We start from the raw sequence: 15,443 nt of genomic DNA on the forward strand, positions 1-15,443 counted from the left end.
ATGTGGGAAGGGGACAGGACAGAAAGGCAAGAATAAGAATTTAGATCTCCGAGGGTTTATAAAATTGCCAGGTAGGTTTGGAAAAATGAAAGTATCAATTGTTCAGTCATGTCTGGCTCTTTGTGACCCCTTGGACTGTATGTAGCCTGCCAGGCTCCTCTGGCCACGGAATTCTCTAGGCAAGAATACTGGAGTGGGTTGCATTTCCTTCTCCAGGGGACTCTTCCCAACCCAGGGATTGAACCTGGGTCTCCTGCATTGCAGGCAAATTCTTTACTCTCTGAGCCACCAGAGAAGGCTTAGAGCCAGGTCTTACATCTGCACCTAGGTGGTATCTATGATTCTTTCCAGCTTAATTTTCATTCAAAAATATTAATCTTAGCAATACGAGCTCAGCAATAATTATGATCATTCGGGTCTCTTGTCAGGAAACTGGTGTTCCTTCCCTAATAAAAATAGTAAACAATAACAATTGCTATTGTTACTTAACAATAGTTAAAATACATCAAAAGCTTATTAGCTGTTGTCTTAGCTCAGCTTTGCCATAACAAAATACCATAGGTTGGGTGACTTAAAGAGCAGAAATTTATTTCTCATAGCTCTGGAAACTGGGAAGTCCAAGATCAAGGTGTTGACCAATTTGGTTTTTGGTAAGAGCTCTCTTGCTGGTTTGCAGATGGTCACCTTCTCACTATATGTGCACAGAGAGACAGGGAGCAAACTCTCCAGGGTCTTTTCTTATAAGAACATTAATCCCATCATGAAGCCCCCTTTTCTTTATGACTTCACCTAAACCTATCCATCTCCCAAATGCTCATCTCCAAATACCATCACATTGAGGGTTTGGATTGCAACCTAAGAATTTGGGGGAACACAGTTCAGTCCCTAGCATCTGCCACACACACAGTAAGCACTTTGCATGCCGTATTGCTTTAATCCTCACAAGCCAATGAGAAAAGTGTTATTATCAACCCTATTTTACAGATGAGAGACTTGAAGGCTTAGAAAGGTTAAGTAACTTTGCCAAAGCCACATAGAGATAACTGCAGAGCACAGAGGCTTAACCAGGAGGCAGGCAGCAGGAGATGCCCAGTCTCAGCCCAAGTTAGAGTCAGCCTAAAACTAAGTCATATCTGGGCCAGTCTGAAGGTCTTATGCATGTATTTATGTAAAGGATGTGGGAACTTCCCATGGAAGAGCGCACTCCAACAAGAGTCAGACCCACATGCAAAATTCAAATACCAAGAGCCCAGGTTTGGGGGAGGGATTCTAACTGTGGGTCACGTCACTCAGTGATGCTCAAGGACCCTAACGCCCCCTTGTGACCTTAGGGTAGAGAGATGCTACTGAAGCATAAGAAACATTGGAAGAACTTCTATATAGCCATTTCTGGGGACATCAAGAGCCCAGGACATCCTGGCAGTAACTCCCACAGGTGAAGGAAGGACCACACCCTCAGCACCAACTTCAGCACCACAGGTTGGCTGTCCTGACCCAGGTGGCAGGGGCTCTTGCATGGCTGCTTCCCCTTGGGGTGGACAGAGTCACAACACATCACCACCAGGAGCAACATGGAAGGGAAAGAAACCCAGCTCCACAGGGCCCCTGAAAGGACTCACTACAGAGCACCCAGAATCCACCCACTGGGCACTCTTAGAATTCTCTAACAGGAACTGAGCCCAGACTTGCTGTAGGCCATCCAAAGTGAGAACTGACTCTAACAGAGATCTTATTTTCACCTCTGCCAAGCCAGACCCAGAAAACAAGAGCTACATTTACATCATTTTCTTGCTTTAAAATACACACCCTGTACTAGTCAGCTCAAGCTGCCGTGACAAAATACCATGGAGACCGGGTGGCTTAAACAACAGACATTTATTTCTCACAGCTTAGTGGAGGCTGAAAGCCCACGATCAAGATGCCCAAAGATCCAGTCCCTGGGAGAAGCTGCTCTTCCTGACATAGAGAGTTGTCTTGCTGTGTTGTGGGGAGAGAACTCTGGGGTCTCTTCCTCTTCTTGCAGGACGCCAACCCTGTTATCTCAGGTCTTATGATCTCATTCAGCCTTCATCACAGGGCTTCCCAAGTGGCACTAGAAGTAAAGAACCGCCTGCCAATTCAGGAGACGTAAAGTGATGCAGGTTCGATACCAGGGTTGGGAAGATCCCCTGGAGCAGAGCATGGCAACCCACTCCAGTATCCTTGTCTGGAGAATTCCAGGGACAGAGGAGCCTGGTGGGCTACGGTCCATAAGGTTGCAGAGAATTGGACATGACTGAAGTGACTTTACACACACACAGACACACACACACACACACACACACACGGCCTTCATTACATCCTTTCAGGTTCTCCCTCCAAATCCAATCACATTGGGAGTTAAGGCTTCAACATATGAATTCGAGAAGGATACATTTAGTTCATCACATGGACACACACAACCCTCTCCCACTGAGTCTTAAGAGTAAGATCAGGCAGGTGTTACTGTTCCCGCTTTGAACATGAGTTAACTCAGAGAATTAGAGTTAGCTCAGAGAATTCAGTAACTTACCCAAGACCATAATTAATTATGACTTAATATTTTTAAAACATTTCTCTCATTATCTCTAAATCATCATGTAATAGACTTATCAGTGTCCTGCCCTATCCCTTCAGCACACTGCCATTCTGGTGTGTGATGAGACTGTCCTGCTGCAGTCACCTGGGGGCTCAGAGCCCCTGATGCTGCCCTCACCACAGAGGATGCCAACTAGAGGATCAGTACCACAGCTTCCTGGTCCCTCTGATACATAACTTTAAAAGGGTGTCCTCCATGATCTCCAGAGCTGCCCAACAGGATCAAACCACCATTGCCCATGCTGGTACCCTGCTCAGTAACCGATTCCATTGACCCCCCTCCCTTTCTGTCCTATCTCCCCACCCACCAACCTGAAGCCCCCTCCCAGACAAATTACTTGCCCTCAAATCCTTGTCTCAGCATCTTCTTCTGGGGAAATGCAATCTAAGACCATGTTTTTGGACAAAATTTAGAAATTATAAAACCCCAGAAAGAGAGGATAAATGTATACATGTGGCTGATTTACTTTGCTGTATAACAGAAACTGACACAGCAGTGTGAAGCAGCTACACTCCAGAGAAAAAGAAAAAGACAAAGCTACACTCAATTCCGCTCAACAAACATTTTGTGTACCTGTGTACACCAGGTACTTCACTAGACACCAGAAATTAACATCAAGCCAGATAGGCTATTTCTAAACCTCATAAAACTTGTAGTCTAGAAGAAATCAATATCTTCTCTATCTTACAAACTAGAAAGAGCCACTGTTATTTTCCCCAGATACCAATAATTCCAATTTTGTGATTCCATGTAATTATATATACATATCTAGTTACTAAATCTGTATTGTGCCATGTAGTTTTGAATCCAGATTTTTTTCTTGTAATGGTACAAGTAATTTTTCATACCTTTAATTAGTCTCTAAAACATGAGTTTTCATGGCTATGAAATATTTCCATATCCTTACCAGCATTTATTTAACCATTCCCCAATTGTTTCCAATGTTCCATAATTACAAATAACACTGTGATAAAATTTAAACAGATTCTAGGTGTGCTGTGATATAATCATATTAGCATTTTAGAAAAATCTCCCTGGCAACTCTAGGGAGGCACATTCAAAGAAAATGGGAGCAGCAAAACCAGAGGTATTCCAGGCCAGAGATGATGAAACCTAAATCCCACTGTTGGCACTGGAGGTGATGGAGATGGAGAATAAGAATTAGAAAAACCAGTCTCCTGAGTGGCTTCTCATCTCCACTTACAACCTCTTGTCATCAGTTTAGAGCTTACATGTTCTTTCATTGTCACCTTGTTAGTCTTGGCTTCCATACTTAATCATCAGTCCCTTCAAGGAGAAGCCTGTCTTGTCTTCCAAAGTCCCCTAACATCTAGTACAGGTCTAGACACATACTACTGGAGTGAAATATCCTCCTTCCTTGGATAGAAATAATTCTGGAAATGTAGTTATGCTTCTCAAACCAGCCTTTAGATATGGAAATTATTTAAAAAAAAAAAAAAGTCCACCAACGAGGGTACTTACGTTTGAGTCATCCAGGGAACCTGGTAAGGCAGGCAGAACTGGTCGTTTGAGCAGGAAAGGACTTGATCATTGGACACAAGATAGGTCAATCATCTCTGCTCTGCCAATAAGCCATGATCTGGAGGATGTCGTGGGAGTCAGCAATACAAATTTGGAGAGAGATACTCTGGGTACCATGCAGACTGAGGGTAGTGAGAATGAGCCAGGGCCAAAGCAGCCTTCCTAGAGCCTCTCTTCAGGGTGTCCTGGGAGGGAAAGGGAGGCAAGTGTGAGCTTCGGACAAGTATATAAAACCCAGATGAGAGGAAGAAAAGATTTCCTCCCCCAGGGAGGCCATGAGCTAAAGGAGGGTGGAGGAGCAGTAAAGTTCATCAGGGTCCAGTGCAGCCCCCAGAACAATTATTTCCTGAGCAGCATCTGTACAGCCAGACCCTGTGCAGGGTGCTGGAGACACAGTGGTGAACAATACAGGGAGGATCTCTGCCCTCATGCCCTTTACAATCTACCAGGGGCAGGCTAACGTGTATCAAGGAGACTGGCTCCCGGGCACCTCTCCAGAAATGATCTCATGTCATCCTTTCACAACCATTCTATAAAACAGGTATTATGAGGCTTCCCATTTCACAGGTGTGCAAATCGAGGCTCAGAGAAATTGTTAACCAGCCAGACATCACAGCTGGTGAGTGATAGGATCAGAACTTGAAGATATGGCTAACTCCAGAGTTCTCCCCTGCTTTCAGCTAGAGCAATGTTTCTCAAACAAAGGCGAGGTCTCTCCCAAAGGATCTTTAGCAATATTTTGGGTTGTCAAAGCTGGGATAGATGAGCTACAGGTGTCTAGTGGGGAGAGACCAGGGGTGCTGTCAAATATTCTTCAATGTACAAGACAGGCTCTCAAAAAAAAGCATTGCCAGCCCCATGGTATCAGTAGTGCCAGTGTGTGTGGCTGAGTCCTGGGTTGGCATTTGGGTCATGAACACCAAGAGCAGGGACTCAATCCCCCCTCCCAAAACCCTCAGGATTTATCTGAATGCACGGCCAGTCTGACAGATGAAGCCAGCTCCAGGCCCCACACGTGAGTGGCTGTGGTGGCCAGAAGACCAGCCTTAAGACGCAAGGAGGGCATGATGGGAAAAATGCCCTGGGTCCCAGATAAATGACGCCTGCAGGAGGAACAGGAGGTGAGGTGGGAGCTCCCAGAGCAGCTGTCCCTCCTCCCAGCACTCCCCCCAGGTGTTTGTCCTCAGCGGCATATTCATCAGCTCCTTGAAGGATACAAAAACACAAACAGCGCTTGGAGCATTTGCTCTCCCTGGACAACACTGAGCTAATATTTGTTTTAGCAAATGGCTGAGCTGTTCATCTTCTCTGGCAAAGGGGATTTGTTTTCCTCTTGGGGAATCTCTGAGATTCTAAGTCAGAGAGGCCTACATCTGGAGGAACCAGCGTCTCCTTTATGGCCTGAGGAGCAGGAAAGTGTGCTGTATGGTGAAGAGGAAGGGACAGAACCAAGTGGAGGCAATCCTGGCTGTGGTCCTAACTGTGTGCCAGGTTTTATATGCATGGCCTCATTCACAAGAGCCCTGAGAAGAATGGGATTGATTTGGGAAGGCAGGGTCCCATTTCACAGAGAAGAAAATTTCAACACTGAGAGGTTAGGCTGTGTAGTCAAAGGCTACACAGCCTGTGAGGGACATGGATAGAATCTGAAGCCCATGTGCAGTTGACCCAAAGCCCCTATATATGCAGGTCAACACTTCACCAGCCACAGAGCCTTGTCAGCAGAGAGGACCTCATTTACGTCTCTGATGGGACAAAGCAGAGTCATGCAGGGAGCAGAGATTGAGGCGCCAGTCAGCAGAAATCTCTATAGACTCTGATCCTGCCAGGAATATTTGTTCCAAATTCAGAAGCCCAATTCGAACTGGTCTAAATAATATAAGCATTTATCCACTCAGGACTTGGAAGCTCTTGAGGAAAGACAGACTTCAGAGCTGGTTGGATTCAATGGCTAAACAACATCATCAGGGATCTGGTACTCTCTTTTCTCCTCTCTGCCTTCTTTCGAGTAATCTTCTCTCGTGGTGGCAAAAATGGCTGCAGAAGTTCCAGATATATCTTCTGTATTCCACCATCTGGAGAGAGGAGGGTTAGCTTTCAATGGATCTCTCAGGCCAGTAAGGAACCTTCTTTCCCATAATCACCTGGGAAAATTCTCCTTACATCCCGGTGGTGGTGGTGTAGTCACTAAGTCATGTCTGACTGTTGCGACCCCATGGACTGCAGCCCACCAGGCTCCTTTGTCCGTGGGATTTCCCAGGCAAGAACACTGGAGTGGGTAGCCATTCCCTTCTCCAGGGCATCTCTCCAACCCAGGGATCAAACTCAAGTCTACTGTATTACAGGTGGTCTCCTGCATTGCAGACAGATTCTTTACTGACTGTTGGCCCAATTCGAGTCACATACCCACCCCTGAGCCAATCTGTTTGGCCAGGGGAAGGCCTTGCGCTAACTGACTGGGTTAACTGAACAAGACACTGTGGCAAGGTAGGTGAGATTAGGAACTCGACTGAGTATAAGGAAATCAGAATAAACTCTTGGAACTAGAGTTGGGTTGATGCTCTAAAAAACAACGCGGTCACTGCATGTAGCCATTTCACTCATGCATGAGGGATGGAGGACATTTGGGGGAGGGAACCACCAGGTCCAGGGTGCCAAGCAGACCAGGTTCTGTTTGGAGTCAGACTGGGGGTTGGGAGGTTAGAGAACGTGGCTGAGACCTGAAACCTGCTTGACAGGTCAGTCAGTGCAGCTGCGGGTAGTGAGAGGCAGAGTAAGGATTAAGAAATGCAGGTCCCTTCAGATACACAGCCAGCTCCAGGACGGTCCCTCTCTCCATGGGATGAGGGCAGAACCCCTCTAAGATCAGCCTATGGAGTGGCCCAGCCAAGAGAGAGACTGAGGGTCTGGATGCAGTGGTGAGTCTTTATGAAAAGGCAGAGGACCTTTTAGGAATGAATGATTGCTACACCCAGATTATCTATTTCTATAAACGCATCAGCTCCATGAGAGCAAGGACTGAGTTTTTCGTCTCTGTCCCTAGGACCCAGTATATTTGCATGCTTAGTCGCTTCAGTCATGTCTGACACTTTGTGACCATGTGGACCATAGCCTGCCAGGCTCCTCTGTCCATGGGATTCTCCAGGCAAGAATATTGGAGTGGATTGTGGTACCCTCCTCTAGGGAGAACCCGCTAGATAGCTTGGCATATTGTAGGCACACTTCAGAAGTGTTGAATTAATTAGCATAGCCAAGAAGGTAGACCTACAAAAAGGTCCGTGGAAGGAAATAGTAAGGCAGTCACATCGGGCTCAAGAGAGAGAAAGCACACACACTTGAAAAATGGCCTCTACATGTGTGTGTGTGTGTGTGTGTGTGTCCCTCTCCTGCCCCACCTCTCCCTATCTCTCCCACCCAGGTGTTCTTCCATCTCCCAAGACCACAACGAATTTCAAGAGACTAGAATACAAATAAATCTGAGCTGAGAATCACCCTCAGATCAGATCAGGAGCATCTCATTGCCTTTCTCCAGGTAACTTACTCAAAAAAGTGGCAGCCAGGAGATAATCCCCAAACCAACAAATGCCCACCTCAGTGCTGATGCCCCAGGGATGAAGGAAGTCTGTCTTCTGCCAGCTTCTGAGCAGCTCAGATCCAGGGCTTAAGTGTAAGGGCTCCTCTGGAGGTGCAGGTTTCATCCTGGGGTGAATAGAAGCAGGGAGGATGGGGGAGAATGAAGCCAGCCACCTGTAGGCCCAAGCCAAAGTCCTGTCAGATGTCAGGGGGATGCTCACTCCTCAGCATCTCCCAAATGACTAAGAAATAAGGACTGAAGCCATGACCTCCTACAGGCCTTCCAGTAAGAAAGTCCCTGAAAGAGAGACAGGGACAAGACAAAGACACAGAGACAGAGAGACAGAGTGAGAGGAATAGAGAGAACCAGGGTCGTGTGCATAGAGACAGAGGAGGTCTGTCTTCTTGCAGCATGGGCAAGGGGCAGATAAAGCATAAGAGCCTCTGAGATGTGGGGACAGAGACAGGGTCGTTATAGGAACTGAAATGTAGGAGAGGAAGGGAGGTCACGGATGGAGAGGGGAGAAGGGGCAAGACAAGACTCAGGGTCAGAAACAGGGGGAAGTCCACACAGATGAAGGTCAAAGACCATGGGAATAAAAGACAGTGATGGGAGGGGAAGGAAATATTCTGAAAGAAGGGTGAGCTTGGGCCCGATTATCCACACTTTTCTATCCAGGCTTCGAATTCTTGTTTCTCTGACTTCAAAGGAGGGGGAAAAAAGAATGAAGAAAAGGGTAGAGAGACAGGGAAGGGGAAGTTTGAGAAACTGAGGTGCTATAAGGAGAAATGAGGGCATGAGAAGAGAGGGGATGTCAGCCCATAAACTCGGCTAAAGGGAAATGTCAAGGGGAGGAGGGAGAAACTTGGCATGTTTGTCTTGGGGTCCCTGGACCTCCCTGATCTACAATAAACACATCTTAGCAGTGCAAAAGGACAGGCTCCTCCTTCAAAGAGTCTGGGGCTCAGGTCCTCACACTGCAGGAGTGTTGATGGGGTGTGGGGGTCCCCCACAGGTGAATTTAGGGATCTGACACCTCCAAAGGGTGTCTGTGAGCACAGGGACCTCGCTTGCTCTCCCTAGGGAGGTAGTTCATGGTGGTTGGCTTCATTTCCTGACTTTCTTCTGCAACTGACTTTCTGATTCTGTCTAGCACTTATTATTTTTAAGTGAAAGTGTATTAAAATTACTTTTATTTTGAGAATTATCTGAGAATTTCACAGCCCCTCTGGAGAACATCAGTGGTATCCTAGGGGAGCTGTGAACAGAACTGGGAACCCTTCTGAGGCAGACGTGTGCCATCTGCCAGCTCCAGTGCTGAAGCCAGCAGTCAGTGGTGTAGGCCCCTGGGCGGGGGTGGGGGTGAGAAGGGACTCTGAATGACAACAAGCGTTCACGCAGAGGCGAGAGCCAGTATGTGGCTGGCCCGATGGAAGGGCCAGGTTTGGGCTCCGCCTCTGACTGTAGCGGCTTTATATGTGGCCAAGGTCCTTTGTCAGGCAGAGTCCACTCTCTAAGGTCGAGTCATGAGGCCACAAAGATTCCTACAGGAGTGCTGTCCTGACTCAGCCTTCATCACCTGCCCATTGTCCAATATAGCTTAAGTCCCATCAAAGCTGGTAGCCAAGCCTGCATCCCATCAGGCTCACATCAGCAGCCTCAAACCTTCCAGAGAGCTCCTCCTCCAAGTCCCTGCCTCTCCTTTTGCCACTGATCTCCCAGAAATTCTCTAGTTTTATAAAAATCAAATCTGCCCAATGACAGGCACTGTCACTCACAGAAGTTCCAAGAAGGAGCACTCCTGTCTCTGGCAGCCCAGAGTGCCTTGTCATGGCAGACATCCTCTTGGGGGTCTGGCTGAAAACAATCAGGTTCAAGGACAGATCAGCTCAGCATGCGAGACTGTTTCCTTTGATCCATCAGATCTGCTCCAAGACAGGACAGCAATAATGCATATGGAACCATCTCTGAGTCTGTACTGGATGGTGACACCTCAGTCCATCCTCTGACAACCCTGGTGACAATTAGTCTATTGTCTCTCTTTTACAGATTAGGGTATAGAGGCTCGAGAAGATGTGTAAATTGTACATGTAACAAAATAAGTTGGACCACCATTCACCCTGGAGGAGGGAGGGTTGTAAGTCGGGTCTGTCCATCAAGCATCAAATGGGGTGCTTAACCAGATGGACTCAGGTTTCACTCAGCCCCAGCTTCTGTGAATCTAAGGTTGTAAGTATCCCATGAGTGTGTGCTCAGTTGCATGAGACTCTTTGTGACCCCATGGTTTGAAGCCCGACAGGTTCTTCTGTCCATGGAATTTTCCAGGCAAGAATAATGGAATGGGTTGCCATTTCTTCCTTCAGGGGATGTTCCTGACCCAAGGATTGAACCCTCATCTCCAGTGTTTCCTGCATTGGCAGGCGGATTCTTAACCACTGCACCACCAGGGAAGCCCTATGAAAGTATCACAGGCAAAGAGAAGGATGGACAGAGAGTGGGTCAGGTGTTCTTCTCAGAAGGAGAAGCATCTCTGTGCAGAAACACACCTCCACAGGTGCTGGGTTTTGAAAACAAGACCATCTGTGCATAGCCTGGAAGATCCGGACCTGGATAAAGAGTTAGGTGACTGGTTCTGTGTGAACTACAGGGGAAGTGGGGACTGGGGGATGGAGCCAGAGAGATAAGAAAGGAAAGCGACAGAGCCTAGAGCCCAATGAGACAAGGATACCAGAGCAGTTACTTATTATTCAGGAACAGCCCAGGGCTTCTGTGCCCAGAGATTCCTAATAGCCATGTTATGTCCTTTACTGTGTGAGTCTGAGAAAGAAACTTTCCCAACGTCCCAGCACTTTCCTGAGTTGTACCTCATGCATGCCTTGATGCTGTGGCACTCTCGGGGAGTGAAGGAGTTGGGGAGTACCCAGTGAGGTGATGTGATCCCCAGAGAGGTAATTGAGCTGAGAGAAGGGACAGAATATTCAGGATAATCAAGAACTCAGCAAAGGCTGGGGCTTAGCACCTGCACCCAAAAATCCTAGAGGTGTTCAGAGAGATGCTGGAATGCACCTCTGGTCTCAAAATGGTAGCCCAGGCTGCTGCCCACCCCACCCCCAAATCCACAGAAATCATGTAGACAGTATAAAAACAGACATGCTGTGCGTATGGGGGTAGAGAGTCTATGGGAACTCTCAGAGCTTTCTGCCCAATTTTGTGAACCTAAAACTGCTCTGAAACATAAATTCCAATTGAGAAGTTTAAAAAAGAATAAATACAACATAAAAATAAGCATGTGCATACATAGCCTGTAATGTAGGAGCCTCAGGAGACACAGGTTCGATCCCTGGATTAGGAAGTTTCCCTGAAGGAGGGCATGGCAACGCACTCCAATGTTCTTGCCTGGAGAATCCCCATGGACAGAGGAGCCTGGCAGGCTATGGTCCATAGCATCGCAAAGAGTCAGACATGACTGAAGCAACTTAACACACTTGTACGCACTATGTTGTGCATAGCCACACTTGAAAACTGGGGAGGGACTTGTTAGAAACCTGGAAACTGAGAGACTTTATACAAGAAGGAAAGATGTAGAAGGAATCTTCATTTCCAAGTTGAAGAGGGAACTGCCAGCTTCTGGTAAATAGGAAGGAACACGGAGGAGAAATTGTAACACAAGAGAAAAACGGTTGGCAACAGCAGAGGCAGGACAGGGAACACCATGCTCCCAATGCAGGGGGCCTGGGTTCTATCCCTGGTTAGGCAACTAAATCCCACATGCTACAACTAAAATTTGCAGCTACACACACTGCAAATAAGACACAGCACAGTCAAATAGATTTTTTTTAAAAATTTTTAATAAATTTAAAAAGAGAGCAATAGGACATGGACTGTCTCTAGTTGGTGCAGTGAATGTGGGGACTTGGGGGCAGAGAGTAGTGATCAGAGAAGCTGGCTGTAACTTGGAAGGATGGGGACCACTCACCTCCAAAGCACCAGCCACTGAGGTACCCTCTCCAGGAGCATGACCCATCCCACCATCCTCAGTGCTCATAAGAAAGAGCCAACTTCCTACTAAACCCCATGTGAGGTGCACAACAGTCTAAGAGGAGATCTCAACTCTGAAGACAGGTGCAGAGTCGAGAATCACCATACATGAGAAGGGACTTGAACCAATTTTAATTCACTCTTGAACCAATTTTAATTCAGCCCAAGGATGAAAGAACCTTGGGCTAAGGATTCTCAGGAACTTCTAAGAAGCAGCTATGGCTTCTAGAACCACCCTTCACTGCCCTTGGCAGAAGCAGACCCTAGGCTGGAAGTCCTTCAGACTATTGAGATGGGTGTTCTGGGTGATGCAGGGAGAAATGGATGGGGAAGTGGGAGGAAGTAATGAAATCAGCACTGGATGATGGGGGTCCAGGGAGCCAGGATGATGGGGGTCCAGGGAGCCAGGCTTGCTTCTCTGGACACTTCATACCCACATGTCCCAGAATCTCTTCTCAGCTCTGGCAGAGCTCCCTAAATGAATCCTTCTCATTTTCAGGACATTCTTGACATAACGTTAACATCTTCAGGTGCCTTCAAATGTGAAATGAAATGCTGGAGGTGAGTAGACCACAGCGGGGGAGATAATGGATCACTTTCTAAATATCAGTTTCTATTAGCTGCAAGCTGAGGTCTATATTGCAAATGGGGTTTGTGCTTGAGGAGAGAGCAACAATGTGGTTAAAGTTCAGCCACTGACTGAGGATTGCAAACAACCACCAGCCACTCTTGGAGAGAGGCATCAGCTTCACCGCCTGAGGTTGGCTTCACGGCCAGCCAGCCCACCAGCACTATTCTGCCTCAGCAGCTTCCAACTCAAGAAGCGTGGCATATTGCAAAGGACTGTTGAACCTGTATACATTCCAGGCATTGTCTGCAACCTCGATAAATTGTATGCTTATGTGTCAATGTACAATCATGTCTCTAGCAAATACAGATGGCTACAAGTTCCTGAATTCAAGGCAGCTTTTCTTAACATTAAGTGTTTGTTCAATCAAGAATTACTACAAGGACTTCTCTGGTGGTCTAGTGGTTAAAGACACCACGCTTCCACTGCAGGGTTCAATCCTGATTGGGAAATTAAGATCCTACATGCCACACAATGCAGCGAAAAAATAGGAAAAAAAAATTACTGCAAATATTGCTGCTAACATGTGAGTCCATAACATTTTTTAACAAAACAAAGGAGTCCCTGTATCCCAAAAGATGGCATCCAGGGCTCTCCCCAAGAGGTCCCCCTGTGCCCAAGGGCAATTTGTTTTGGAGGAAACAAGAGGAATTAGATAGTCTTGGGGATTAGATATGCTTGGCTATGAACAGACATGAGGAGTAGGCTGGGTATAATGGGCAGGGAGAATAGGTGAGGCATAACTTAGACATTGCACAGGGGTGTATAGTGGTTGGGCCTGGTGGACGGGTGGGTAGGAACAGCTCTGGGTCAGAGTGAACGTGGGTAGGTGTGAATGGGTGTGGGTGAGTGTGAGTGTATATAAATGAATATGAATGGGCTTGAGTGGGCAGAGACAATGATGCTCCCCCAATCGTCCAGCCACCCCTCACACCTCCCAGCCACTTCTTGCAGTGAGGCAGGACCCATGTGACTACTCCATAGACTATGGGCAGAAGCGACTTGTGCCCCTTCTGGGCAAAAGCATGGAAGAGCCAATTTGTGACCCTCTAGGTGAAAATCCCGTGGGCGGAGGAGCCTGGTAGGCTGCAGTCCATGGGGTCAGACACGACTCAGCGACTTCACTTTCACTTTTCACTTTCATGCATTGGAGAAGGAAATGGCAACCCACTCCAGTGTTCTTGCCTGGAGAATCCCAGGGACGGGGGAGCCTGGTGGGCTGCCGTCTATGGGGTTGCAAGAGTCGGATACGACTGAAGCAACTTAGCAGCAGCAGCAGGTGTCTCTTCAGGTGCTTCAGTGACCACGGCATTCCAGGTAGCGGGACTTCATCACTTTGTGTCCCTGAGGAACCGTGTGTTTCCAGCCCTATCCCCTGCTTACCAAAGCTGGATATGTCGAATCAATAAGAAATAAGCTGTAGTTGTATTAAATGACTGAGATTTCAGAGTTAATTTTCCTGCAACATGACCTAACCTGTCCTGGCTAATGCAGTGGTTAGGGGAGGATGGGTGCCTGAGTGGGGAGTACACGCCGTGATACATGAGCACAGGGAAGATTTCATTCATTCAATCCATCTATCCAACAGGTTTTTATGAGGAAGTCACTAGGGATTCATCGGGCTTTCCTGGTAGCTCCGTGGTAAAGAATCTGCCTGCCAATCCACCTGCCAATGAGGAGACACAGGTTCGATATCTGAGTCAGGAAGACCCCTTGAAGAAGGAAATGGCAGCCCACTCTAGTATTCTTGTCTGGAGAATTCTATGGACAGAGGAGCCGGCTGGGCTATAGTCCATGGGGTCGCAAAAGAGTTGGACATGACTGAGTGACTAAACAACTAGGGGTTCATTAGTGAACAAAATGATCAAAATACTGGTCTTAGGAGGAGTTTCCACTATAGTGGAGGAAGAGAAAACAATAAACAAAATTAAATAAATAGTATACTGGAAGAGGATCCGTGGAATGGGGGGAGGGGGGGGGAATAAGGTATCTGAACTGTAACCTTGACTAACAACAGCCGCATGGTTAGACTGCCCTTAACAGAAAATGAGCAGAAGGGACTCCCGGAACCGAGGCTGGGCAAAGGTCACGACCTCTCTCCTGGCCTGGCCTAGAGATCCTTTTTCCCTGAATGAAACCCTGAGAGAAAGGATGAGGGAGGCTTCAAGGCCCTCAGTGAATGCTACAGCTCTGACTTTCGAGAACAAGTCCATTTCATGGACAAATGAGGGGGCCATCCAGGCCACACAGAGTTTTAACTGAGTGGAAGGAGGGAGGTTTTCTGTCCAAATGTGTCTGATGTGAATTTGTCTCATACCTGAGACAGCAAGGTGAGCAATGAAAGTGTGCTGACTTTGAACTGTGCCATATTTTATCTGTTTACTTTCTTCCCATTCCAGAGCTTGGGTCTCAAGGTCTCCGGATTTTAATACCTGGAAAGGGGAGAAAAGTATGTTAGTCGCTCAGTCGTGTCCGACTCTTTGCGACCCCATGGACTGTAGCCCACCAGGCTCCTCTGTCCATGGGATTTTCCAGGCAAGAATACTGGAGTGGGTTGCCATTCCCTTCTCCAGGGAATCTTCCCAACCCAGGGATTGAAGCCCAGTCTCCTGAATTGTGCGCAGATCCTTTACCGCCTGAGCCACCAAGGAAGTGGGATGGGGAAGTGGTGTGAATCTGTTATTCCTTCCGTTTCTGCAGCCTAAGAGCATAGACTGGAATTCACTGTTTCCAAACTTTCCTTTACTCTCTCCAGGATAAAGATCTCCCAATTTGGAAATTACAAGCAGCATCCCCTCCCCTCCCCCCCTCACCTCCTAGAACTATACGAAATAAATAACAAGAGTGTTGCTGAACCTGGCTTAGTAGGAGAGCAGAAAGGTGTTTGCAGAAGGATTTTTGAAACCACGTGTTGCCGACAGCACCAGACAGACTGTCTCACACCCTGGGAGGAAGATGCAGCCCAAGGCCATCACTTGAAATTAAGTACAGTTCATTAAAACACAATATTTAGGTATAATAATTCTGGAGGAGCAGCTTTGAAT

General features: G+C 47.3%; 1 long non-coding RNA gene across 8 annotated transcripts in view; it reads right to left on the bottom strand.

The window, feature by feature from the left end:
* Positions 1 to 1,898: 1,898 nt before the first annotated feature.
* LOC110150148 (uncharacterized) overlaps positions 1,899 to 15,443 on the bottom strand; it is a 53,313-nt gene continuing 39,768 nt past the window's right edge. For 3 of the 8 annotated variants that reach the window (XR_011492193.1, XR_011492201.1, XR_011492190.1), the window contains one exon: positions 11,560 to 14,831. This is a non-coding gene — a long non-coding RNA (uncharacterized lncRNA). Of the gene's footprint in view, positions 2,093 to 4,099; positions 6,235 to 7,749; positions 7,859 to 11,559; positions 14,832 to 15,443 lie in introns of those variants that run through there. The other 5 variants (XR_011492195.1, XR_011492196.1, XR_011492197.1 and 2 more) reach the window with 5 other exon arrangements.

This window comes from Odocoileus virginianus, chromosome 17, assembly GCF_023699985.2.
Source record: "Odocoileus virginianus isolate 20LAN1187 ecotype Illinois chromosome 17, Ovbor_1.2, whole genome shotgun sequence".
NCBI lineage: Eukaryota > Metazoa > Chordata > Mammalia > Artiodactyla > Cervidae > Odocoileus > Odocoileus virginianus.